This window comes from Pygocentrus nattereri, chromosome 25, assembly GCF_015220715.1.
Source record: "Pygocentrus nattereri isolate fPygNat1 chromosome 25, fPygNat1.pri, whole genome shotgun sequence".
Lineage (NCBI taxonomy): Eukaryota > Metazoa > Chordata > Actinopteri > Characiformes > Serrasalmidae > Pygocentrus > Pygocentrus nattereri.
In genome coordinates this window covers 5,715,546-5,732,076 of record NC_051235.1, presented here as the reverse complement: position 1 = coordinate 5,732,076, position 16,531 = coordinate 5,715,546, and the positions used below count along the sequence as shown (strand labels likewise).

Here is a 16,531-nt window from a genome sequence, read left to right as displayed (position 1 = left end):
CACGTAGACACGCAATTTTAAGCATCTCTCTGAAAGTAAGTGTTTATGGTTCATCAATAAATCATAGAGGACATTAAGCCAGCTAAGGGAGGGAGAGACAGAGCAAGAGGGAGAGGAGTAAAGTCTATAAAACCGGCGGTTTTGGAGGGAAATATGGTTGTGGTCATTAGAAGCACCGTTAGTGCTTTTCCAGGCGTGTAGTTCGTGTCGCCAGCCTGACTTTACTAAATCCACGTCACTCCGAAAGTCTCCGAACACAACTGAAGAGGTCAGAGAGTGAGCAAGCAAGAGAGAGAGAGGAGGGGGAGAGAGAGAGAGAGAGAGAGAGATGCTAAACAACCCCATCGTTAAAATTACAGGCTTGAATTAATGTATGATTCACTGTAAACCGGCTGTATAAAAGTCTAAAGAATGTCACCTGAATGTATTACGTGCTTCAAATGTTCATGTTTCAGTCAGAAGTCAAACCCAGGCTGAATCCCAAACAGCTCTGTACTCCCTAAATAGTGTTCTAGCTATGAAAGTTCAGAAATTCTAGCCTCTACAGTCAAACAGTGCATCATTTATCAAGTGTGGATGTGATGCTGAATCCCAGATGACTATTTCTTAGCTGTATCTTCCATCACTGGGCTGCAGGAGCCAGTATTACAATTCCTATGTAGTGCACTATGTAGGGAGCAGGGAGCCATTTAGGATTCAGCCCAAGAACAAGAAGAGTGGTGCCACTATAGCAGGACTTTGCATTGTGCCTAAAAACAACCTTTCCATGACAAAATCGCAGTAGGTTTTGTTCTGACAGCAGCTATAAATACATATATATATCTATACAGGAGAAGGAAAAAACCTAACAATACAGAAATGTCCAGCTTCAGACTGATGGTCTTCAAATTCCCATCACTGATCGTCACATCTGATCTGCCCAGCTAAACTTTCAGTCCACATACATCAGCAACCCTGAATAAATGGGCTGATCGAGGCTCGGTTTAGTTACAGTCCACTTCATTCTGCTCAGACAAGATGCAAAACCTGAGCCCAGGTCAGCCTTATAGAAGCTGTGGTGGTCATCTCTCTCTGTGGAAGCTGAGCTTTATATAGCCCTACCTGCTGTGAGTGGACGACTGTCCCACCGTCTGCAATGCTGTCTCACCTGCAGAACAGACAAAGACATAAAAGTTATTTTGATAGTAATGTCTGAGATGAAATAGATACAGATTATGATTCTAAGAATTACAAACACACTGATTACAATATAAAGATATGCTTATCAAGATGATATAAAGATGCAAAGGTGTAATTGAAAACATTACAAATGCAAAGATTACAGTTACAAAACTTACTACTGTGACGCTTAAAAACTTGCGACACTTATAAAAAGCTTACTATTACGATGCTTTCAATTGCAAACTTTAAAATAAAGGTAACAATAAAGAAGCTAACGATTATGAAGCTTACAAAATCTATAATTAGAAAGCTTAATACTGATTATATCATTGATTATGGAGCTTATGCTAATGAGGTTTATGATGTACTAAACTTACAATAACAAATCTTATGATTACCAAGTTTATAATAATGACGTTTACAATTGCTAAGATTTCAACAGCTGTTTATGATAATGAAAGTTACGATAAAGCTTACAATTATAAAGCTTATAATAAAGCTTATGAAAAATGTACAATAACAAAGCTTATATTAAAGCTTATGATAACAAAGTTAACAGTAAGACTTATGATTACAAAGCTTACAATAAAGCTTACAATAATGCTTACAATAAAGCTTATAATAAAGCTTACGATTACAAAGTTTATGATAAAGCTTACAAATACAAAGTTTATGATAACAAAGCTTACGATAAATTTACGATTATGGAGCTTACGATAAAGTTTACGATTAAAAAATTTATAACAAAGCTTACCATAAAGTTTACATTTGTAAAATGTATGATAACAAAGTTTATGATAAAGTTTACGATTACAGAATTTGATAAAGCTTACGATAAAGTTTGCGATTACAGAGCTTATTATAACAAAGCTTACAGTAAAGTTTACGATTACAAAATTTATGATAACAAAGCTTATGATAAAACTTACAATGACAAAGTTTACGATAACAAAGCTTACGATAAAATTTACGATTACATAGCATATGACAGCTTATGATAAAGCTCATGATTACAGTTTATGATTACAAAGCTTACGATAAAGCTTATGATTACAAAGCTTATGATAAAGCTTAAAATTACAGAGCTTATGATAACAAAGCTTACAATAAAACTTATGATAACTAAGCTCACAATAAAGTTTACAATTACAGAGCCTAAAAAAACTTATGATTACAAAGTTTATAATAAAGCTTCCAATAAAGCTTATGATTACAAAGCTTATGATAAAGCTTAAAATTACAGAGCTTATGATAACAAAGCTTACAATAAAACTTATGATAACTAAGCTCACAATAAAGTTTACAATTACAGAGCCTAAAAAAACTTATGATTACAAAGTTTATAATAAAGCTTCCAATAAAGCTTATGATTACAAAGCTTCCAATAAAGCTTACAATTATAAAGCTTATGATAATGCGCTTATGATTACAAAGCTCATGATAAAAAAGCTTATGATTATAAATCTAACGATTAGGAAGCTTATTATTACAAAACCGACAATTACGAAGATTATGATAAAAAAAAAAAACACTTGCACTAAAGCTTACAATTACTCATCTTACAAAGCTTTCGATTCCGAAGCTTACGATAACACAGTTTATGATTACAAAGCTTGAGAATACGGAGCTTACAATTATAAACCTTACAACTGCAATGACTATGCATACAAAACTTGACAAGTTATGACAATGAATGGTTACCACGGTCACAATTATCAAGCTTACAATTACAAAGCTTATGAGTATGAAGGTTATGAATATGAAGCTTACAACAACAAAGCTTATGATAACGAAGCTTATGTTTACCAAGCGAAGCTTACAGTTACACGTCTTACGATTACAAAAGTTACAATGAGCCAAATAATTACAAATCTTGTGGTAAGCTTATGAAAAGCCTCCACATCCAGAGAAATAAATTGTTGTCAGTGATACTGTATAATAAGAAGCTATTGCTTTAAATACTATGTTGGTTGTGGAAATTCGTGTCTTTTCCATGCACAATTACATCTTAAGGCAAGAGTAGCGTTTACAGTAGCGTTTACAGTCTTTTTCATCGCAAAACTACAGCAACTAGAGTTTTCATCTGAGAGCCTGGCCATATCGTGCCACACTCGAAATTACTAGGTAAGCCTGCTCTCACATTCTGAGCTGCCTTGTTATCTTTCCAAACCTTCGGAATGCCAGAGATGAAAGCTGGAGTTCAAAACACAAGGCAGGAATATTAAAAGACTGCAAAGCCTAAATATGAATTTGGAGGAAGCGCTTTAAACCACAGTCGTGCCATCCTTCACACACAGCCCGGCACTTATCAGCTGAGAGGGAGATTATAGTCAAAGGATCCAGAACATTCCTTCTCTCTCTTCCTGTAAACCCTGCACAGAGAGAATGTGTGAGCACTAATACAGGGTTAGTCTGTCGCTTTCATTACATGCAAATATTTTTGCCAATCCGATTAAATACATTTAGATTATACGGTAGTCTTAGACTGAGGTGCTTATATTCTCAATCTACTCAACAATCTGATGAAAAATCTCCGTTTGCATGCTCACTACAAGGAATCCAATCAAAATTACACACATGCGTCGAGAACTACTTAGAGTAAACGTTACTATGACAACCAGCATCACGTGAGTCCTGTCAGATTGAGATGAGCAGCAGTGAGCAGTGCTTGTGTTTTTAATTTATACTATGCAACCAGCCACACCCAAAGGGCTTTTTTCTAAAGTTGCTTATAAATTCGTGAAGCTTGGGGTTTATTCTGTTGGAGTGTTTACGCAGTTGGCAAGCACCAAAAGTTATGTGAGAACCTTTATTTACCAAAGCCAAAAGAATCTGTGTTTGGCAATTCAGCTCCGTAGAATCAAGACATTATTAAGACATAAAATATCAAAAATAGAACCAAATCTTTACTTTAGAATCAAAACTCATACAGAACTGAACCCCTTTAATGGCCATGGTCTCAAAGTTTCATTACACACATCTATAACCAAAGAATAGCTCAGGCAGTTTGTACTGAAGTGCCTGCAGTTACTGAATAATAAGCGTTAGTATTTAATAGGGCTGCAACGATTAATCAACTCAGTCGACTAAAATCGTGACCAAATTAGTGGCCAGCTAATTTATTAGTCGATAAATTGGTGACGTCATCACGCATGGTTGTCATGCTGAGTAGGAATGTTTAAACATCACCACTTATTGAAGTGTTAACAAAAGCGCGATGGCAGCCTCACGAATGAAAAATGTGAAAGCATTTTATGCTAAACTCCGAAAAAAAGATCAGTTGTGCTGTTGGTGAAGCTGAGCTTAGCTGGCATGGGAGCACATCCTCCATGTTGGAGCATCTGAAGAGGAAAGACGTCACCTCACTGGATGAATTCATCTTGGTACGTTAGCTGTGCTGACGAGCTAGTCAGCTAATGTTAATGTTAAAAGACCGACTTCTTGTTCTGAGCTGAGCTGTAACATCTATTCCCGAAATGCTGCTCTCTGGAATCGTTAATGAGGCGGAATAGAGAAGCAAGTAACTACTGTTCACAGCGACCCTGTTCACTTTCCAGATAACATTCCCAGTTTTAAACACTGCATCTCTGTCTTAACGTTGAGGCCACAGGTGTGTTCAAATTCAGCGAACACTGGAGAACATTTGAAAACAGCTGTTTCCAGTTGGCCTCGAGTTCAATGCTACGTTTGCCACCACTCGCAAACAGTTTCAGGAGGTAAGTCTCCGCGAACTTGCAGGGCAGCTGGACGAAGGGTCACCATAAAAATTGAACTATTCATAAAGAACAAGTTCACAAACGTTCGGCACTGCTTGCTGAATTTGAACACAACTCACACTTAAGGCTGGAGATGTGGGCTCACACTGGGCTCAGCTAGTCATATCAATGGCACCACCATTCAACATCGCTGCTGGACTGGATTTGGTACCATGACAGTGCGGCAGTTTAAGAAAGATACTGTCCAAAATGACACTATTTTAAGAATATTGCTCTCAGAAAGTGGGATTAAATAACGGAGAGAACGCAGTGATCCACGCTCATGTTTGTGTTGTTTATTGTTTGTGTGACGTTTATGTGTAGATAAGGCCATGTGATTGGTGAACCACAGAGGGAAGTGATTTAGTTTTGTTATATTTTATTGCTACTACATCCTTGATTTAACATTTTGACAGACAGAATATATTGTTTTATTTATCGTTAGTAATAGCAGGAAAGTTTATTAAAACAGTGAATTTTTTTATTAGCTATTCATCTTAATTGTCTTCATTCTTATTTAGCAAATGCATAAAACAACCTCAAGCTAAATTTAAAAGCTGATAGCTACATAAGAGGTATTTGGTAACTGAGCAATTCATAATCCAAATAATTGATTATTTGATTCAATAATCACTTGATTATCTGACAATAAAATAGTATGCAATAAGCCCCGGATTTTAAGTTGTTTAAAATGCGTATACAACTGTACCAAATACTAGCATGAGTGCATAGAGTTGGGCGTTATGTCAAAATTATAATATCGAGATACTTCAGTAAGTTGTCATGATACACAACATATCACAATATTTATTTTTTTATCACGTCATTTGCAACAGATGAAGAAGCGCAAAATTTAGCACATACTACATTTGATACAGTGCTACACTAAATCCAATTAGCACTGATGTTGCTCGTTTTCATATGCAGTGCGAAAGTGTGTTTTAAGTACTGACAATATCCACAATACACAATACTGAGAAGCGTACTGTGACAAATTAATCATGATAGCGATAAATACTTTCATAATTCCTGGCTCTAGCTGTGCAGCATTGCCAATAAAAGAGTCACAGAGTGAGCGTGGAAAGGTGAGGACCGTAAGGGTCTCTCCCTTTTCCCATCTATCCAGTCTGAGAGCTCTATTCTTTTCTGGGTTAGCCTCATTCCCACCCCCAGATCATGCCTGGAGTGCTCTGGGAACCATGCACACGTACACAGACATTACGATAACCATCTGTGTCATCTGCGCTCAAACACATCTGTGTAAACACATGCTGAGTGAAGCCCACCCCCGCAGACCATAATGGGTGCAGTATGTCTGTACAGTTAGGAGACGGGTTTTCTCCTCTCTACAACAAAGGCTCAGGAAAGTCGCAAAGAGCAGGCCGCTTTGGGACCGATGAGTCTACTTCCAGTGCTCAGTGCACTTTGTTTTCAGCTGAGCGTAGAGTGCCAACCGTAGAGATGCGGACTTTGATTTCAACACCGGTGTCTCGGACTCTGACTTGAACCTCATGACTTGGACAGACACGAGGCTCTGAGTGGAAGAAATGTAGAGAGAGTCTACTTGTAGACGGGACTCTGGATTGGATCCGTTTTCTGCCGTATAAACTCCATACATCATCAAATGTCTAACTGTGCTGAAGTTGACTTTTTATTCGCAAGCTTCAAACTGGAATTTATCGCTCCACCTTAAGTGCTGCAGCAGTGAGGTGCCAGAATACAACTGCTGCACCATTTAAGGTGGAACAGATAATTCAAATAAGATGCTGGCATAAAAAAGGCAGTCTCCACTTCAAATATTCACCATCATCATCGTACTGGGATAACTCTGAAAAACTTCACAATGTGCTGAACCACATTTGTAAATCTGAAAATCTGAAGAGAATTTGCTGGAAAGAGTAAATTGTTACTAATTTCTCAAACCAAAGACAAACTCTGGAGCAGTGGAAACGTATTCTGTGGAGTAACGAATCACGCTTCTCTATCCGTCAGTCTGATGGACGAGTCTGGGTTTTGGCGAATGCCAGGCGAACGTTACCTGCCTAACTGCACTGTGCCAGCTGTAAAGTTTGGTGGAGGAGGCATAATGATATGGGGTTGTTTTTCAGTACACATTTGTACACTTCCAACTTTGTAGGAACAGACTGGGGAAGAACCTTTACTGTTCCAGCATGACTGAGCCCCAGTGCACAGCAAGGTCCATAAAGTCACGACTGGGTGAGTTTGGTGTGGAAGAAGTTAACTGCCCCTCACCTCAACCCCAACAAACCCCTTTGGGTCTAACGTGTAAGTGTCCCAATACTTTTGTCCATAAAGTGTGTTTTGAACTGTGCTAGCAAACATTACAGCATAATGTTGCTGAATGATTCGATTTAAAAAGCAACACCAACTTTAAACCACAGATTAAATTCAACAGTCATGCTGAAAGAGCCAGCAGAGCTCAGAAAGGGATGCTGCATTCAGGAAGCGCTCCACTCAGCAAATTCAGTCAGGCCTTTCAAAGAATGCTGCGGACAGCAGTCTGTGTGAAAGTGTGTCCCCACAGGACAAGGCCAGGTCAGCGCCCAATCAAACTTTAAAGGTGGCCTGTTGTTTTTTAAACACACAAGCAAATAAACACTACGATAAATTCTAAATTAGTTTGATCAAGTTTGGGTTTATATCCTCTAACCGGTCACTCAGATATAGCCCGAGGCTGTAGATCCTGGCTGGGGTCAGAGTCAGTTAGATAACCGCGCCCCTTATGTAACATAACCGACCAGTGTTGTGATGGCTACTGTCGCTGGTCAGAGATGCTGCTGGTCTTCACCGCACTCATTATGTAAGAGTGTTAGCCGCTTGGCTTTTGAAGTGACCCAACACAATGAGCGTTTCTATCTTTACAGAGCAAAGCCACAGTCAGAACTGGAGGGGGTTTCGGGGTCGGGGTGCGGACTGGCCTGCAGATGACTTCATTAAAGCGCAAAGGGCACATCCTCCACCAGCTAAGGGGGCGCTTATGCAATGGTGGATCATTAGAGCTTCAGGCAGACACACATACAGAGCTCTGGCTGGCAGTCATGTCAAGCATCAGGTCCAGGGAAGTCTTGGCTCTGCTGTTCATTGAAACACTGAGACCTTGTGGTGTAGCCACCATGCTAAGCTAGTTCTTTCTCTTATATCAGTCAAATAAGATTAGTGGCACACTTTTTTTTTACAACAGGCACATCCTAGACCTTGATCCTGCCTGGGTAAAGGCCTAAATAGTTAATGGTGTACCCAAAGTAAAAGAAATATTTTTTCCTAGTAATTTTGGACCATTTCTGTTGGTCGGTTCATCATGAAATTTTGATACAACATAAAGGGCAACTGCCTTTTTCAAATAATGTCAAAAAATGAAAAACATATGTAAAATGGTTTGCAGGAATGAACTGCTATGATTTCAAGCAAAGGTATAGCATCACTGTACTGCTGGACAAATGGCATTGTTTAGGCTGGGTCGTGGGGAGTGCTGGAGCCTATCCCAGCACTGCAAATTTACAGGGAATCGTACAGTAGAGCTTTAGCACAACAGCTCGTATTCACAGCCTGTGACGTCTCTAGCACTTCAAGAATTCCTAGAAAGATGTTTATTCTCACAAATCTAGCCCCACCCACTGTAAACCCAAACCTGATTGGTTGATTCCACCATCAGTTCCTAATTATGTTAGTGGTTAACGTCATGTATCAGGCCTTCAGTTCAGCTCCTGAAGTCTTAACCAATGGGAGAGCTTGCTTGGCTGTATCTACCTAGACACTACTATAATCCTTGTGTTTCCAACTAAAACATAACAATGAAATAATAGTCCTACAGAATGTAAACAAGAATCTATTAAATATAAACAAGCTACATTATTTCACAGAAATCATTAGGCCTTTGCCAAAGGCCTAGAAGGCCCAGAGGGTTCCCCTCTGATGCAAGTAATCATTAAATGAGGTCATAAATTGATCTGGACCTGGCTGAGGTGTCCCAGCCCCCCATCATCAAACAGCTAATTGGCTGTTTGAACGGCCCTGCTCATAAAAGATTCAGAGACACTAGAGCTAAATTGAATCCAGAGACGATCCGTCAAGGCGTAGAGAGGAAGTCTGCTCAGGCAGGACAAACGGGTCAGGATTAATGGCCAGGTATGTGTTCACTAAACCACTTCAGTATGCTTCCTTCTTGCTCTCACCGGAGACATCCATCCATCAGCCTGAGGAGGAAGCACTGCGGTAGCTGTTAAAAGGTCAGGCATATTCGTGTATTCAGGTCATGCCCACAAACACACTCTACCTTCAAACGTATTCATAAAGCATTCGGGCAATTACGAAAGCCTAGGAAGCAAGAAGGAGGTCAAACACCAGACAATCCGAACTCGGCAGCAGGATATGTCTGCATACTTTTGTGAAATTCATGCACCATTAGCTCTGAGCACTTAATAAACCGTTTTCTCTGATAGCGGCGGTTCAGTGTGGGGCGTCTGCGCTGCTGTGCGATCGCGTGTTCCTTGCAGCGCTCGCTAAAAGCCTCTAATCTGGTTTCTGTTGACTCTTCTTAAACGAGACAGAGCTTGACAAACAGCATCACCCTCGTACGCCAGATACACCTGCAACAGTATAACAGTGGTCGGTCAGCATGCACTGACGCAACATGGCAGGCAAACAGAAACAGTTCAGGCACCAGAGACGGCAAACACGATATAAAAGGCAGAGTGAGGCCTGCAATGACTTTTAGAGAAAGGGCAGTCATGATTTATTAAAATTCAAATTTACAGTCAGCTTAGTGTAGTACTCAACTTGTGTCTTGGGTAGAGCTGCACCAAATATTCAACAAAATTGGATCAATTTGATAGGTGAAATATATGAAAATTAAGAAATTTGAATAGCAGTTAGCGTCACACAGAATGATGGGCCACAGTGAGCCAAAATAACAGGTAAACATATCCATGTATTTAGGCCATTCATTATAATAATAATACCAACAGTCAATAAATTAGTAAACAATCCTAAACTATCAGAACTAGGCCAACAGTTCAAGCCAAATCTTGGTCAAAAACATCTGACCAAGAAAAAAAAAAACATCTGTGCTAATGTCATTTCTAGCACCCCTATGGGATTCTAATAGCACGTATGCGCTAAGCTAAACAGCGATGCATATGAACTTTTTCTGGTTGTTCTAGATTAAATGTCTAAAGCTTGCACAATACATTTGTTCACATTTGTTATATTTGATTCTTTAAAATAAGATCAATTTGATGGTTGAAATCCTTGAAAATAACTTTCATCCATTTTATGAAAGCACTTGATTCCATGCATACGTTCATATCAGTCCAATAGCAGACAAAAGCCTCTTTTCCATTAAAGGGGCGAACAGCTCTGAGGGTAACCATTCCGGTGGTATTTCCACATGGACATGACAGAATGACATAGCTGTTTGCTTTGTTTCAAGTTCGTGTTGATATCCTGCCACCACAGTCCTGTGTTATTTCAAACCCAAATGAACTCAGGTCACTCACACGGGCACCAAATAAACAAAAAAAATTAACAATTTTAAATCCACCACTCAACAAATGTCAGCGTTTCAATCTAACTACCATTTCTAATTTTTAAATGGCGCTGCTAAGCAGGAGAGAGTAGATGGTTAGTATTAGCTTAGCTAGCTCTGCTCCCCACAGACAGCTCAATTCTGACTAACGAAAGCTTTACCGACACAAATTTGGATCAGAATGACTCAAATCTGAGGAAGAGAACTCGAGTGGTTGGCACTGGAGAGACAGAAGGCTGATATTAAATCTGTTCTGTGGTGTTCGGAGCTGTAGACTCTTAGCTAGGCTAACGCTAGCTGGCTCCTCTTTCCGAGTTAGCTTAGCTAGTAAGATTCAAGCAACCCAGCAGAGGTTTGACGTGGCCAGCTGGTGCTGTGGTGGCTATCACATATGTAGACAGACCGAGAGATGAGATGGGAAGACTGAAAAGTGGTCAGCGATGACATTCTTGTGCTTCTACGACAGAATAAGCCATGTAGCAAGTACGCTTCAACCGCAACGTTACTTAAACACTCATTTTCACTCATTTTTAAAGGGTTAACATACACTCAACAAATAGAAAAGTTCTTTGTTTCCTACAGATGGAAATGCTAAAGAAAACTACACGATAGAGTGGCTGGCTATAAGCTACACACACAGCTCCCACCACGAGGTACTGAAACCAGGCCTGTACTGCAGTGAGCTGAACCTCCAGCCAGCTAACCGGCCTGGCATTAGCGTCGCCCAGCAGGGTGCAGCTCAAAGCGCCACAGAACAAGTGTATTTTTTATTTTTCTGTAAGTTCAACACCAGACATTCAAATGTGCACTTTGAGACACGAGTCTCAATCCTCTAATTGGATGTTTTTAGGCATAGCACTGCTGTGGGAGGCACTTGACACAAACGTTAGCTTAGCCTAGCAGTCACGCCACTCTGGCACTCCAACACTGATTAATCGACTTCGCTCTCACTGTTCTAAGTTTTTCTCATCTGTACTTGTGACAGCAGAGCACAAGTTAGTCGAATCAAACCTTTACTCGAGTGTTTGGATCAATTCAGCTAAGTTAGCTAGGAGAGAGGAGCCAGCTAGCATGAGCAGAACACCACAGAACAGGTTTAATTTCAGCTTTCTGTTCCTCCAACACCAGCTGCACGATTTTGCTTGTTCAGACTTGAGTCTTTATCTTCTAAACTTGCTGTTGTCGGAAGAAAACCTCGTATCTCAAAAATGGTAACTTCACAGGAAAAGGAAAAACTACTTTACTTTTAATGTCAGTCAGTGGAACCAGACGTCTTTCCAAGTTTGGGTTTCTTTTGGTCCATTCATCAGGACAATTACACACAATGTAAAAGGACAACATGCATTTTCAAATCATGTCAAAAACTGAAAAACAACAAAAATGGAGATACAGGGTTTTCGTCTGAGAGCGGCGGTAAGTATACCAACATCGACATAGAGCTAATCAGCTAATAGCTATGCTGTTACATCAATCCATCGAACAGTTCTGTGTCGAAAAAACACACCAAGCCCAGTTTTTAAGCGTTCCGTGTTGAACTGTGTTTGTGTTGAAAAGCCAATGGAACGGTTAATCTCTGTACTCAGAACCATTTAGTTCTGCAGTGGAAAAGAGGCCACAGACAGAAATAAAATGACAAAAAGATGATAAACATGTATATAACACCTCACAAATGACTTCTGTATAAAATGCGATATATCAAAAATACACATTGCTAATCTGGTTACCTATTAGAATAACTGAATGTGTTGCATGGAAATTTGTTTTTGAACTGCTTCCTGTAGCTGTCAGGTTGCACAGAAATTATATTGCTGGCAACTTATGACATTCTAACTATTAGAATACATTAGGATAACAATGTGTTGCAAGCAACTTTGTTTTTGTACTGTTTCCTGAGGCTGTTGAGTTGCCCAGAAATTATATTGCTGGCAACTCATGACATGCTAACTATTAGAGTACTATAAGGAAAACTGAATGTGTTGCATGCAATTTTATTTTTGAATTGGTTCCTGTAACTGTCAAGTTGCACAGAAATTATGTTGCTGGCAACTCATGACATGCTAACTATTAGAGTACTATAAGGAAAACTGAATGTGTTGCATGCAATTTTATTTTTGAATTGGTTCCTGTAACTGTCAAGTTGCACAGAAATTATGTTGCTGGCAACTCATGACATGCTAACTATTAGAGTACTATAAGGAAAACTGAATGTGTTGCATGCAATTTTATTTTTGAATTGGTTCCTGTAACTGTCAAGTTGCACAGAAATTATGTTGCTGGCAACTCATGACATGCAACTAGTTGCATGAAAGTTTCACTGCGTAAAGCACCCACCCCTACATCTGCAAGGCCAAACAGAACTGGAGGAACTGTAATTTCCTTTAACAGTTACCGGTTGTATTGACTCACGTTCCCCTGACAGTAAAGTCCGTCATTTTCTACAATCTATATTCACCTCACGCTGGCTTTCCTCAGAGTTCAGGCAGGGTTTGAGTGCTCAGAGGAAGTCCTGCAAGGTCAACCTCTACTCTCTCACACATAAAACACAGGCTGGATTTCTCATGAACCGGAGGCAACAAACTGTGTATGCTTCATGTCAGCGAGAGTTTCCTTACCTTTCCTATTTTAGCCAGTAATGTTTATCTATTGTGTTAAAGGGACTGGACTATTAATGAAACTGGGATTTGCTTTGTAAAGAAATCCAGGCAGGGACATTTGGAAGAATTCAAATGCTTGCTTACACTGCAGAAGCCTGCTTAAGCTACATAAACTCTTCCATACTAAGTAGCCTACTCATAAATTGAGGCCAGCCAGGAACTGTTGTTGGGGAAAAGGTCAGTGTTAAAGTTGTAAACACGTAGTGACCTTTGTAATCCCCATTCACCCCCCCACTCCCCATCCCCCTCTCACCCAGCCCCACCCTGCACCACACACACAGTCTAGCAGCACTGATGTTTTTTCACAGCCTGTTACAGTAAAGCAGGGCAGCTGTGAAGGCTAAAAAAAATCATCTTCAGGCAATAATCTAATTTATACATTATCCCAAATGTAGCTCATTTCCCAGAAAGATTCCAAGATGGAATTTATCCATACTTCTTAGGGCTATAACGATTCAAAATATTCAGAATTCCTTCCGATATGGTAGTGTCTTGATGCAGTAAAAATAATAAGACATGTTAACGTTTTCACTGATATTCAACATTATAAACGTACACTATCTAACACAATATTGGGGCTAAACGCTTTAACCACGAGCTAATATGTTAGCTCCAAGCTAACACAATAGTCATAAACTAGATGCGATACAATGAGCGATAAATACAGTGATAAAGCTTAGTACAGTATAATGTGCTGTATTGTTAAGTCCCTAATTCTTTTGTTCTTTGTGTTATTATTCTACACTTTTTCTGGCACCATTTTTAGGAGTCACAGTTTCAAACTAGAGCCACATAGTTCTGAAAGACTGTAAAGTCCTCAGGGGAATAGGGTACTTGTGTTTTTGGGACCTATCATGCGTACAGTTTTTGTGCAGCATTTGTTCAAACACAACTTCAAACACAAAAAAAGATGCACATCAAACATATTATCACGCACATAACAGGTTATCAACATTGCACGGACCACTTGGGATATCATAGCAACAGCCTGGCAACACCTTAGCAACCACGTGGGATACCATAGCAACAGCCTAGCAACACCTTAGCAACTACCTGGGATACCATAGCAACAGCCTAGCAACACGTTAGTAACCACCTGGGATACCATAGCAATATCCTAGCAACACCTTAGCAACCATCTGAGATGTCCTAGCAACAGCCTAGCAACACCGTAGCATCATCTTGGGATACCATAGCAAAAGCCTAACAACACCTTAGCAACCACCTGGGATACCATAGCAAGAGCCTTTCAACATCCTAGCAACCACCTGGAATAGCATAGCAGCAGCCTAGCAACACCATAGCATCCACCTGAGATACCACAGCAACAGCCTAGCAACACCTTAGCACCCACCTGGAATTTTTAACTACTTAAATAATGTGACTTCAGTGCAAAACTAAAGCTGCAAACTGCAGATATCAAACGTTTTACTGCTGAAATATGTCGAATTACAGTGCTGTAATTCGTCCACTCACAAACTAAAGCACACAATCTGTGTCCTGTGCCCTGTTAATAAACGCAGACTGAGCCTCAGGGTGGCCACGGCGCTCGGTCAGCAATTCCTGATTGGAGCTTTAAACAAAGGGGAGCACCATTAAGGTCAAAGCCAATTGGGAGAGATAAAACTGAACTGACACGAGACATATCGATGCCTCCTGAACCATGACACACACACACGAACACACACACACATACACATGCACAGATAACGGTGGTTAGGGTGGTGGCCCTCGTCCTCTTCCTGTACACTTTAATTCCTTCTGCATGAGCGCTCTTGTGTTTTGTCTATGCAAATCAGTGCAATGGCTTGAACCGAGCCCAAATGTCACTCGTGAGCACCCGCAAGCCTGCCAAACAAACAAGGCCAGTGCCCTTCATATCATGCCCTGATTACAGCTGGGCGATATGGGCAAAAATGTTACCACAATAAACAAAATTCATATCGTTCGATATCGATACATTATCGCGATAAATATCAAATCATTATTTCTTTCAATTTGAAGGCTGAGTTTTGCCCCTGGTGGTTAATTGCTGTTTTACGCTATCCTTTATGGTCAGAACTTCACAAACACTCAGAAAACAGCGGCACATTTCACAAATCTGTGATGGGACAGTAGAAGAAAGTTTTTACAATTTTCGTAAGAGTCATAGTTTAAAAAGGAAAACATTATTTTTAGCCGTCTGGTGATGAGCGCTCGGCTGTCCCGTTACAAAGGCTAAACAAGTGGCCAAAAACAGCTAAACTGTTTAATTTCTCAACAACGTCAACTTAGTACGAACAGCAAACATCAGCTGGTTTGGTACATCAGGGTTGGATCAGACCGTCTTGCTGCCGTCACTCCTACCACATCCATGTCAGAGCATTCACAGTACTTAAGCACCAGCTAGCAGACGACTGGATTTCTCTATTCTACAGTATCATCAATTTGTCATGTTGTGCGAGTGATGGAGTGTTGCTTCAAGTTAGCCTGCTGCTAAAAACAGTTAGCATGAAAAGCTAGCATTCTCCCGCTTTCCAATACCTCACAACTTCCTCAGTAACTCACATGAACCCACGTCTTTCTTTCACTTTCATTGCTTGGGAATGCACTATTATTAAACTATGACCGGAGCAGACGTGATTTAACGCTGCTAAAACTTGTTAGGATGTAAGTAAAGAGGTCAATCAGACTTGGTCACAGGAGAGCAGATCGCCGGTCGCTCCACTCAAACAGGGAATGTATAACTTTCAAACATTACTAAAGACTCATTTCACTCGTCGCCCCTCCCTCTCTAATCATGTCGAAGAACTCAGAAGTGCGCCCTCTCCTGGCGACAGCAAAGTAGTGAAGCTTTCCTTGCAGTAGAAAACACCACCAGGGCTGCCGCTGAAACGTGGAAGTGTGATGGTGTACTATACTGAAAACTTATCAAACCTTTCTTATCGCTCTATCAAGGAAAGTTATATCACAATAATTATCGTTATTGTTCTATCACCCAGCCCTACCTCTGACACTAACTCTGACCCCACAAATTAAATTTTTTCAGCACCAAACAAAAATCTGTTATACCTGATATCCATAGACAAAATATTAGATTAGTCAACTCGTTGCACGTCTGCAAAATTTTTCGTTAAAGCAGTGCCCTCCCCTGTACACCCAGCATCTGTTATCTCTGATATCTCTGTAATATCTTTTATCTCTTTATTATACGACAAGAAAAAACACTGACTTTAAAATACAAGAAATACAAGAAAGTTCATTCCAGAAATTGTTGTGCTTGGTTGTGCAGCTCAAATGGTTTCTACCTCCTGCTAGGTTGTTGCTAGGCAGTTACAATAGTATCCCTGGTGGTTGCTAAGGTGGTGCTAGACAGTTGCTATGGTATCCCATGTGGCTGCTAAATTGCTCCATGGTGTACGGGGTTTATTTAGTTG

General features: G+C 40.1%; 1 protein-coding gene across 1 annotated transcript in view; it reads right to left on the bottom strand.

The window, feature by feature from the left end:
• add3a (adducin 3 (gamma) a) overlaps window positions 1-16,531 on the bottom strand; it is a 178,464-nt gene that overhangs the window by 137,460 nt on the left and 24,473 nt on the right. Inside the window, exon 2 of the mRNA XM_037534541.1 lies at window positions 1,102-1,147. The gene's annotated coding sequence lies outside the window, so the exon portion shown is untranslated. The remainder of the gene's footprint in view (window positions 1-1,101; window positions 1,148-16,531) is intronic.